The sequence below is a fragment of the Malaya genurostris genome, chromosome 2 (genome assembly GCF_030247185.1).
Source record: "Malaya genurostris strain Urasoe2022 chromosome 2, Malgen_1.1, whole genome shotgun sequence".
Taxonomy (NCBI): domain Eukaryota; kingdom Metazoa; phylum Arthropoda; class Insecta; order Diptera; family Culicidae; genus Malaya; species Malaya genurostris.
In genome coordinates this window covers 314,373,681-314,386,745 of record NC_080571.1, presented here as the reverse complement: position 1 = coordinate 314,386,745, position 13,065 = coordinate 314,373,681, and positions in this window count along the sequence as shown.

Below are 13,065 nucleotides of genomic sequence, written 5' to 3'. Positions count from 1 at the left end.
TTGCCTGAGTGTAGTTCAAAAGACAACTAGCAAAACGTGGAGCATCGAATTATCATTGAGTAGAAGACGATTTAATCCTTTCCGTAATCGATAGGTTCTGCAAGTGGCTCTACTCGTTCCGGCTCCCACGAATGTTACGTCAAGAAGAAGCATTCCGAAAAATAATGAGTTGATATGCAATTAACAGTCATCTCTTTTTTAACAAGCTTCATTTTCCTGCGTGTATCTTGCGAAGGGCATGTTCAATAAACGTTGAAAAAGCACTGCATGTCAAGATAACGCCGCGCAGCATCCACCAACCGATCATCATTCTCGGCTGGATGGTTGAGGTGCCAATACAATAAGGAAGAGTGAAACGATACAGCCTGGGGAGCCTCCTGGAGTCACGCTGTTACAGATCCGGACGTTTCAATCGATTTCCACTCTCGGGCTCAGTTTTTTTTCTCGGTCGAACAATTCAACGATGCGAAGTGAAATCGAAAACCAAACCAACACACAGTTGTCGCCTTTGTGGAATCGACATGGAGTGGAAAACGTACGAGATGCTATCGCCGAACGTGAGGGAAATGTAGCCTATCTATTATTTAGATGTGGAATTGCTAAAGCACACACAGAATCTAATGGTTATTTAAATACCTACCGCCAGCTACTGATACCGACGAGTTTGGTTGCCAGAGAACCACATACATAGTAGTAGCATAAATCAAATAAACATAGATTTCCCAGTGTAATAGTAATGTAAAGGGTGATTTTTTAAGAGCTTGAGAACTTTTTTAAACAATAAAACGCATAAAATTTGCAAAATCTCATCGGTTCTTTATTTTAAACGTTAGATTGGTACATGACATTTACTTTTTGAAGATAATTTCATTTAAATGTTGACCGCGGCTGCGTCTTAGGTGGTCCATTCGGAAAGTCCAATTTTGGGCAACTTTTTCGAGCATTTCGGCCGGAATAGCCCGAATTTCTTCGGAAATGTTGTCTTCCAAAGCTGGAATAGTTACTGGCTTATTTCTGTAGACTTTAGACTTGACGTAGCCCCACAAAAAATAGTCTAAAGGCGTCAAATCGCATGATCTTGGTGGCCAACTTACCGGTCCATTCTCCGAAGTTTTCCCTCAAAATGGCCATAGAATCGCGAGCTGTGTGGCATGTAGCGCCATCTTGTTGAAACCACATGTCTACCAAGTTCAGTTCTTCCATTTTTGGCAACAAAAAGTTTGTTAGCATCGAACGATAGCGATCGCCATTCACTGTAACGTTGCGTCCAACAGCATCTTTGAAAAAATACGGTCCAATGATTCCACCAGCGTACAAACCACACCAAACAGTGCATTTTTCGGGATGCATGGGCAGTTCTTGAACGGCTTCTGGTTGCTCTTCACTCCAAATGCGGCAATTTTGCTTATTTACGTAGCCATTCAACCAGAAATGAGCCTCATCGCTGAACAAAATTTGTCGATAAAAAAGCGGATTTTCCGAATGGACCACCTAAGACGCAGCCGCGGTCAACATTTAAATGAAATTATCTTCAAAAAGTAAATGTCATGTACCAATCTAACGTTTAAAATAAAGAACCGATGAGATTTTGCAAATTTTATGCGTTTTATTGTTTAAAAAAGTTCTCAAGCTCTTAAAAAATCACCCTTTAGTTGAGCAACCCGTGACACCAAAAGCACCGTCTGGTGGAGAATGGGTGCGTAAATGCTCCTAAAATGCATGCAAAAAGTTGCCTGCGCATTTAACACAACCACAGTAGCTAATGGAAAAAAGTACACCCGTTTGTCACTAGAGGTGCTGTTAGTGTCACCGTACAGTGAGAAATCTATGTTTATTTGATTTATGGTAGTAGTTTACTTTATTGCTCTGTGGGTGACACTTTGTTGTATTGTCGTTTTAGGTACAACTTGAAAATAAGGACGGCGCCAAACAATGAAGTGATAAATAGTCCGGAATTCTTTCGATCAGGAGAAATGATTGCGAGTTTGAGAGACAGTATGCAAGTAGTAGTTGCTCATTCACAGAAATTCAATTTTTATGAAACCAAAATTTTCGTGCTTCTATCGACCGCGTGCTTGGCCCCGAAATTATGGACACACCTTCAGTTCGATAGAAAAGCATCTTCCAGTTCTTCGCTCGTTCCAGCAAATTTCCTACAGTGCCTAAAAATCGAAGTTGCGGGGTTTCTCGAATTCATCAAAACATAGTGATCTGCAGTTCTACGCATTAAGATTTTATTCCTTTGTTCGGTAATTTTTTTTCATGACCAATGAAATAACCGATATTTCGGTACATGAATTTTATTTTACAAAAAAATAAATGACAATTTTTACCGGACGATCAGTTTCACACAAGTTTTCATTACAGAATTCTGTTAATAGATATACAATTCAAACGGTAAATCTGAATAGTTGCCGAGTACGATAAAAATCGTGCTGTCCATATGGGAAAATAATCTTCCAATAATCGAACTTCTGTAAATACTGATTGTCGTGAAAAGTAACTGTCAAACAGTTTCTAAAATTTTCAGTAAGTGTTTTTGACCAAACGAAAAAAATCTTCGTCACCGAATGAATTGAGGAATAGGTGTACAAATTTTTAAAACACAAGAACTACTTAGGGTGCGTTTACGTAGTTATAGTAAATGCATTCATTTTCGATGCAAGCATGTAACGCACATCTGAATCGATTGCATAAATTTGTATCAGTGTAATGATGGGCTATTCTTGTAGTTTTCTTAACAGTTTGTTATTGTTTCAGGTGTCAAAGTTGATATTACAAGCAGGGAAATAAGACTTTCCGTTGATTTAAGTTTAGTTTAAATTAATTGTGCAGGTGAAGATTCGTACATATTTGTAAGGGTTCTACAAATATTATGTAGATGCAGATTTAAATTTTTTCAAACATTTGTCAAATAGGCAGATTTTTCGAATTGGTTAGTTTATTTGCTCGATCGACACAAATGTTAACACAGACTTTTTAAAACTGCAGAAATTTGAACCTTCGATCTAGCATCGTTAATTACAAGTTACAATATCTACCTATGGCTGATATACGGAAACGTTTTCTGGAAAGAGAAGAAAAGAACAAATCTATCGACATAACCAGTTTATTCGAACTGGTTTCGGAAGAAGAATTAATATATTCAGTACGTCACCCATATCACAAATTCGTGCATCGGTCAATGCAACATGGAGGCGCATCGCTCAAAAGTTAGAAACAGGTAAATTAGTAGACTTCCTGATTTTGAAGAATAATCTCTATTTGATAATATTTATTTTAGATCCTCAATCTTGCAAAGATATCAAATTGTTTGGATCTCTCGTTCCATCAGTGATTTAAATGATTATGTTAACTTAAGAACGTAACGTAATTGAACCAGCTTGATCTTTAATAAATGTAAACTACTGCCAAAAGGACAAGGTCGGTGTGTTTTTGTGTATGTAATAAAAATGTGCCCTAGATTATCTCGGTGATGCCTTGACAGATTTTCACAAACTTAGATTGAAATAAAGGTTATCTTGGTCCCACAGCCTAATATTAGATATTATTTGCATCGTACTTCCGCAGTGAGAATTGCATACACAAAGTATGTCTATTGTTCAGCAAGTTGCGGCATAACCGATGACTTCATATCATATGAATTGAAGGATATTATTAAGTGTGCATTTTGTCACCAGCAGATCGTTGCAAACTGATGTTTCTTTTGTGCTGTTTTCCTGCATATGTACTACTTAATTCCTCTCCATGTTCTTCTTATCCTTCCCTTCCCATCAGGAAAATGACGAGAAGCCACGGCAAGGTACAAATCTCCAAATATTCAGGGGAACCTGCCACTACTACTAATTTGTTCTGACTCCCGATTCGGGTTGATGAGGGTCAAATATGCACTCAATTATCGCAAAATTACTGAGCCGATTTTGCAAACTTAGGATCAAATGTAAAGTCTTATGATCTCATCGAGTACTGATGAGTAATCTTCGGATTTGACTTCATAGGACGTATTATTAAACTCGAAACGAACGATTTTTTGTACAAGCACTTGTACGAAAGACGATTCGACTCGGCTGGCCCAGGTTCCAGAATCACCATATATTGTATAAGTGTCAAAAAACACACTATTACTTCACTATGTGGATTAAAGATTATCCGAGTTATACTGTTTATATGAAAATGCTCAATGCTTTATGTAACTAACGTAAATAAAATACTATCAATTATTTGATTCGAAGAAATAATTACCGAATACTTTTTATTTTATTGTGGAACTATGTTATGCTTAGCAATGCTTCAATGAAATTACATTTCTCCAGATAAAATTGCATTATTTATACATGCTACCGAATTTTTTCATACCAAATTTTGCAATAAGTTTTGTCGTTGTTTTTTATAATCATTGCTCGATCTCAAACTGGTGAAATTAACACTAGTGAATACGGTGGATGATTTCGCTATTTGCAAACTCACGTACAACTCGTACTTATTATCCGATATCAAAAGATTATGAAGCACAACGCACGCCTTAACTATTTTTTCTGTAACAATCAAACTGGCGTTAATACGATTTGAAAGAATTCTCCATGCAGCGCAAGTGATGCCGAACGTTCGTTCAACGCATTGTCTGGCTCTTGAAATTCTAGCATTATAAATTCTTTCTTCGGAAGTGAGCCACTGCCCACTTATTGGCCTCAGAATGTTGCGATGGAGCGGAAATGCTTCATATGCGACAAGGTAATATGGGAACGGTACGTCATCATTTGGAAGTGGCTTGTCAGGTGGAAAATTCAGACGATTACTAAAACGAAGCTCTCCAAAAAGAGTTTCTTTGAACGTTCCTCCATCACTAGCACTACCATACTTGCCAATATCAATCCATGTATGTAAACATGCTGCGTCGCATACCGCGAGCAGGACTATGCTGAAGGTTTTTTGTAATTGTAAAGCATTGTGCCTGTAATGTAAAAAAAGGCGGGTGAGTAATGTCAGAGACATAACTGGATGTCGTGAATACGAAAAAACTGACACGCTCCCATCACTTTTCCGAATATCAGTTAGTTGATTGATTGTATGAATTGTGCAAGCTTTCCTCTTTTTCACTAATAGAATTTGAAGCGATACACCTACATTAAAGTACAGTTTAGTTACATTAAACAGCTACTATTCTACAACTATATATTCCAAACTTGAAACAATTCCTTTTTAATTTGCTAATATAGGAAGCTAGGTACGACAAATTTGTAGTTTATTTTTATTGAAGCTATGAAGTTCGAAGATATCTGATTCTTCTCGAAATTTCAGTACGAGACAATTGCAATGGCCTGGTCTGAAATGTATCTACGATCTTCGGTATGCAAGAGTGATTCTAATAATAATAATAATGATAATAATAATAATAATAATAATGATAATAATAATAATAATAATAATAATAATAATAATAATAATAATAATAATAATAATGATAATACAGATTAATCTGTATATATGGCAACCCTGTTTCGCAAGGCATATTTTCACACGACCCCATGCTAGTATAAAGATGTGTTCAACATCATCATTTTCGCTTTCGCATTGCCGTTCGTAATTGAATGTGTTAGTGACGGTACAAATCTGCTTTTCTACCTGTCTTCGGAGCCATCGTTCTGACGGTGTCTCGTACGTACAGAGTAGCTGCTTTAACTTAAATGACGCTATTTCTCACATCACATTTCCTTTTATACGTGCTAGTGGTAGCACGGTAGGACGTCCCCTTTGTTAGAATTCCTTTCCTATACGCAGAACGGGAAACAGTGAAACGATATAAAAGAGAGAGTTAGCAGAGCGGCAGCCAGTAATACTGAATGGGTCGTCGAGCTGTGGAGGAACAATTAAGGGCAAGGCAAAGTCCCGCTCAAACCGTGCTGGTCTGAAGTGCCCAGTTGGCGGCAGAATCCATCGTTTGCCTCGGAAGGGGAACTACGCCGAGCGTGTCAGTGCTGGTGCATCGGTCTATCTGGCGGCAGTGATGGAGTACTTGGTTGCCGAAGTGTTGGAGTTGACCGGTAACGCTGCCCATGACAACGAAAACGAAAATCTTCCCTCGTCATCTGCAGCTGGCCATCCGTTGAAAACCCCGTCCTTTTCAGGATGACCACGTCACTGTGATAAAGAAATATTTAGAATTGCTTTAAGTTTAGCCAGTTCTGATACGCCTGGAAAGTAGAATGCGCAAATCAAGTGGAAACATTTGTTCTAACAATTTTTGTTTTCGGCCGCATACTAAAGTACTCGCGACAAAAATACATATTGATCTGTGGCAACTCTGTTTCACACGGCATATTTGTAAACTAGTATAAAGATGTGTTCAAAATCATCACTTTCGCTTTCGCATTGCCGTTCGTAATTGAATGTGTTAGTGACGGTGAAAATTATTTTAACTCCCATCTTGATGAATCTTTTGGTAGGAAATATTGAGATCTGAGATGGTTCTCGTGTGTGTCTTGTTTCGGCAATGGGCCTTGCTGGACTTTTTGGCTGCCTTTTTCGGTTTCATTGTGCTGACGGTGTCTCTTGCATTCATATCGGGAAACAATGAGACGACAGGTCCTCGATGTTGCTGTCGTGTGTCTTGTTTCGGGGAGAGTTGCTCAGCAAATGATAGGAAAAGTGAACCATTCAACTTTTATATGGATGCTCTTGTATAGATACAGACATCTCGCGTTCTGATTGGCTGGTGCTGTCATGGGTTAAATCAAACAGGTTTTTCAATAGTGTACTATTGAAAAACTTCAATATTGTTGTAATACACGTTCAAGTTGAATATTTTCGATTCTATTGGTAGTTAGATTATATAAATCCTTCTACAGATCACTGAGCTATGAGCTTTCAAAATACGAGAAAGGCAAACGCGCCATATGAATTATCCTCTTTGATACTCGTTTATACCAAACATTTCAGAAAAGTTTAATTGTGAACTATTTAAGAATATGTCACACAACTGAAAGTTTTAGCATAAAATTGTGATCATATTTCCGATGGCATGTAGCAAGAATTATGTTGATTCGTTAGATATAACAGGAGATATTCACGATCAAAAACTTATCACTCTCTCAGAGGGTAAATTTTGAAAAGGCGCCCCATAGTAATGTAAGTCGTATTCACGACAAAATGTTTCTTATTGAGTTGAGCTGATAAGCAAGCTTGCGTATAATCATAATCTTTAGCCTAAAAAAGGCTGAATGCTTTTTCCTGCTCAACCACAGTTTTCGTACTGCAAATCTCCGCTTTCTACATCTGCGCCTGGATGAAAAAAATAATTTTCAAACCATTTAACGAAACTGATTACGCAGTTCATTTATATAACAATCGGTTTTAAAAGTTTGTATTGCCTTCGACCATTTTTCATTTTCCTCCTGTTCAGGACAAAAGCTGTAGCATTCACCAAAAACAACATACTGCATTGAAAAAATCGAATGGATCGCATTTGAGCGAGAAATTGTTTTTAATTTTTTTTGCGCACTGAATAATAACAACAAAACAGATGTTTCAAAATTCTCAAATTTGACATTTACTGCAATAAAATACAACCCTTGGAAGCCAGGGTTGTGTTAATTTTTCATAACGTTATGCATTACACGCTCGCGTTTCGTGCAAAATGCACGTAAAATTGTGAAATATTCAATACTGTTTTTTATCAGTAATTTCTCAGGTACATAATGTTTTTATAGCGTCAATTCTTCTAAAAATTAATATACTATCGATTGTATTAAAATTCTAGCCCGAAAATTGCATATTTACATGAAAGCACAAAACCTGCATTTTATGCATGTTTTACGTAAACGCACCCTTAAAGCTTTTTGTTTATTTGTGGGCAAAAATCATTTCATGTCAATTGTCCACTTGTTGCCAACACATATTCCGATCAACCAGGACATTTTTTCTTCATTCATTCCTATGAAAAAAAAAAAAACAAATCCGAAAAACCTAATCGTATGTTGAAAATTTGTGTTGATTTTTGAAATCCGAAAATCCATTTAAATCCAGAACTTTAACCAAAAGATAATAAACACCATTTGTTTTACAGTTTACGGAACCTATTTGACAATTCAGCAATTATCGAACGAACGATAATAAATTCAATTACCGAACGTTCAGCTGTCGAAGATTCAGTGCAAAATTTACCGAATTCGGCGAAATGTTCTAATTGTGTATGTTCCGAGATTTCAATTGGTTTCTTTGTCATACTTAGGTCAATACCGTTCGTTCCGATTTCCTATTGGGGTAGGATCTAGGACAAGACCAGACAACTTTCCAGAAAAATATTTCCCTTCTTATTCCGGTTGCTCCCTGTTCTATACATTGTGAAAAGAAAAAACTTTTGCAGGGTACGCGAGCAATGATGCCAAGTATGAAGAAAATTGGAAAACAAGTTTATTAAAATGTATAATTTTAGCTCACCAATAAAATTGAAAATTTTCAGAGAATGTTTCACTTTTTATTAATCTCATTTGTAATAAATGTTTATAGTGGCAGCACTGTGTAATTAAAATCAGCATCACGCCGTTTTTCTTCTTAGTGAATTAAAAGTGTAACCAAAAAAGGCGGGTGGGTAATGTCAGAGACATGATGTCGTTAATACGAAAACAACTGACATGTTCCTTAACACTTCCGAATATCAATTAATTGCTCAATTGTATAAATTATGCAAGCATTCCCCTTTTACACATTCTTAGCAAAACAAAGAAGGTCTCCCTTGATCTCGATTACTGTGAATTTCATCTGCTCGCAGTGGCAATAGAATCCAAACTGATCCGATTTTTGTTAAGAGGTTTCTTTTTACGTGATTTCGTTTGTAGATCTTTCACTAATGGGCGGTCCTAACGGCTATAAAAATATCCGCATACAGAATTTTAATGTCGATTATTTCATTTCGGATTCGCATAAATCATTGAAAGTAACTATCAGGATGCTGTACGGGATTCATTCCTGCCATTCAGAAGGACCAAATTATGGAACTCACTACGATATTAAGCACTGTTCGGAACATTTTTATTGAACGATTTGTTGTACAGCAGCAGATATTTTGTTCTCTTCCTCGGAACGGAATAGTGTACTATTGAAATACTTCAATGTTGTTGCTATACACGTTTAAGTTGAAATTATTCGATTTTATTGGTAGTTAGTTTATATAAATCCTTTCACAGATCACTGAGCTATAAGCTTTCAAAATACGAGAAAGGCAAACGCGCCTTATGAATTATCCTCTTTGATACTCGTTTATACCAAACTTTCCAAATAAGTTTAATTTTGAATTATTTGAGATTAAGTCACACACTGAAAATTTTATCATAAAATTGTGATCATATTTCCGATGGCATGTAGCAAAAATTATGTTGATTCGTTAGATACAACAAGAGATATTCACGATCAAAAACTTATCACTCTCTCAGAGGGTAAATTTTGAAAAGGCGCCCCATAGTAAAGTAAGTCGGATTCACGACAAAAGATTTGTTAAATTAGTGTAAACTCGAAAATGTGTTAATTTTTACGAGAAGAATGAACTGTTGTGTTCCACACTGTGGTCGCACTAAGCATTTCTATCCAAACTTGACTTTTTCCGGTTTCCAAAAGATCCGGTAATACGTCAACAATGGATTCGATTTTGCGTACAACATGAGATATATCGTGTTTTGTCATCAAAGCTCAATTAATTGTTTTTAAGCAACCAAGTCTAAAAATCTAAATTTAATAATAATACTGTTTTCTTAGCATAAAGTTATTAAAAAACTGTGAATATGGCAACACTGTAGCCGATACGTTGGTATTTATTCCACTGGGCGAAAATGACGAGAAGGATGTTTCGGAAGGAAGAAAAAGAAGCCAGTTGTCAGGTCTTGTCTTAGCTGAAGAGCTTCTTCTTTCATAACAGGCGATTATTTATCATTTGAAAACACGTTTGTAGTTTTGTAGAAACAGTTTAATAAAAATTTTCTAAAACACTAATTTTTGAGTAATTGAATTTCGCAGCTTTATTAACTAAAGTATTCAACATATTCAATTTGAGAAAAATACTAATACCGTTTTCGTTTTTGAACCTAGACGCGAGCGACTCTGACTCCGAGTAAAACGAATACGTGGTACGCGCCCTAAACAACAACTCATGAAAAAAAGAAAAAATAAACAAACATCCAGTGATTGTTAAATGTACTAGTATACTTTTCACATTGACAGGACTTAAAAACAAATTGAATGCAATATCAAACTACATTGATACTGACAACAACTTTTCTACCACCCTGCAGTAATTTCAACAACTTGTACTTGCTTTTGTCAATTTCAACCAACTGATCCGAAACTGGCTCTCCAAGTGGATTAATAATTGTCAGGTCCTGTCCTAGGGTAGGGCTACGTCTATCTTTACTATGCTGATCTTAAGGTAACGAAATTACTCCAAATTTGAATTATTTTTCTTAAACGAATGCAATTACTTATAGCGTCGTTCTCTACATTGGAGGAAAATGGCCCTCAAGAGTGTTTAACATTAAATGTTCGAGTGTACCTCCGTTTACGAACACTTTTTCATTTTTTACGTAACCCTTTTTACGAATCAAATCCCAAATAACGTAATCTTTTTTTACAAACCTACTTCGTGAAAAGAAGTTTTTGCGTACAATGGAAACGATTTCTCGCTCATTTATATTCCATGGCAAACACTAAAATAAAGGGTTTTTTGGAACGGGTTTCAGAAATACATTGCGGAAAATTATGTTTGAGTTATTTTGGAAATCTAATATGCTGATTTCGGGTTTATTGATATTACTTCAAAACCCTTACAATATAGATATTTTTGGAACAAATTTGATGTGTAGGTACCGAAAAACGATGTTTGAGGTTGTTTCTAAATACAATATAGCGTCTTAAGGGTTTACATAGAATAGAAGCCACTTCAAATATAATTTTCCGACATCTACTCATCGAATTCGTTCCGAAAATACCCATATTGTAAGGGATTTCAAGAAGTATCAATAAACCGAAAGTCGCCATCTTGGACCCCAAACATAATTTTCTTGCACATACCCTTCACATTCGTTCCGAAAATAGCCATATGATTGGAGGTTTCCACATTCATTACACAAAACTTCCTTTTTTGCGAACCAAATCCCAAATTGCTTAAACTGTCTTTACAAACTACCTCGATTTATGAACCCCCGTTTAGTTCGTAAATGGAGGTTTCGGTGTATAACGGCATAAATGGCGAAATCGACAAAACGCACTTTTTTCCCCGTTCATTTTTTTCTCGAAGATGGCTGAATCAATTTCATCAGTCTTGAAATCGTTTGACTGCTATTATTGTGATGTGAATCAAGTGTACGCCCTGTACGGCTGAATGCCGAAATCGGATAAGGTCAACTTAGTTTGAAAATTCCGTTTAAGTATTTTTGAATACAGTATATATATATATATATATATATATATATATATATATATATATATATATATATATATATATATATATATATATATATATATATATATATATATATATATATATATATATATATATATATATATATATATATATATATATTTGTAATCGTAATCACGTGGGAACGGATGGAATTGTAATTTGTAATCACGTGGGAACGGATGGAAGGATTTACATGATTCTGTTTTTGTTTGATCAATTTCTATACTCACCGGGTTCGTACATCAAAAAAATTAAGAAAATTCACCGAAAAAGTTGGAAAATCCATTGTTTTGTACGAAAATGGAATTTTCTACTGAAACAAGTGACCAATGATTGCTAGATCTACAATTGATGTGTGGAGCGACGAGTTGCTCAGTATTTCGACGTTGAAGAAAAGAATACTAGATCGTTGGAGAAGTTTTGGGCGGAGACTTTACATGCAAGCTTGATCCACGTGATTCGTCATTTTGAAACACGTTCTTATGGTGGATATTACATAATACTGTTCTAGCAATATTGTAAGTAGGATCAAAATTTCTGTTATCGTTTACCAGTAGATACATTGTGTGCATTGTAATCAGTTAGATTAATAATGTTGATCATCGTGAGCGTGAGTTGAACAAATCAAATTATAGAACGATTTTCTACGAATCGTGACAAGATTCTGCTGTTGAAATAATGAGGTAAAATAAAAACATTTTACATAGAACTTTCGAATGACATTGTAATTTGAGCTTTCGAATGTCCAAGAAGAATGTCTCATTCATTGCTAGATTGTTAATCGAAAATTGATCCTGTTATTGCCATACTACGAACATTCATCAAACACGACTAGGTAATATCACCAGCCTAGCGGTCAAGTAAAGACTGTCCTAGAAAGTATGGACGCAAACAAAAACCGCTGCCATTTCGCAATGGTTCAGAATCTGTCAATTTTTATGGCTGCGTCCTGTTGTTCACACTCTTCTCTAACCACTTGTGCAGTTGTTTATTCGTTTTCATTAGTTTGTTTCGAAATGCGTGGACTTTCAGCAGAACAACGTCGAAAAATTGTGTACAAATGGTGCACAGAACGCGGACTGTCGCTGAGAAAGATAGCAAAAATGGAAGGAGTAAGTGAAAAAGCCGTGTGAAATGCAATCAGGAAGTTCGGTGAGGATAACATCTTTGAGGATAAACCGAGTGCGGGTCGAAATAAAAGTCCTGCTAACCCTCAGTTGGATAAACGTATGCTGAAGGCGTTCGAGCAAAAGAAGGAGGTTCCAGTTCGGGATGTGGCCAAAAAAGTGTGCACTTCGGAGTCAAATGTTCTTCGTCCTAAGGAGCGTTTGAATCTTTGATCCTATAAGAAGCAGAAACAACCAAAACGTAGTCCGAAACAAGAAGCATCGATCAGGCCGACTGTTCGAAAGCGGTACAATACGATTCTTGCTGGAAATTTGAGCTGCATAATCATGGACGACGAAACCTATGTGAAACTCGATTACAAATCCTTGTGGCACCACAATATTATACGGTGCGAGAAGGGCAAGTGTTAAACCAGTCCGAGAAATCGATTGAAGTCGAAAAAATTAGTAAGAAAGCTATGGTCTGGCAAACAATTTGTAGCTGCGGTAAGA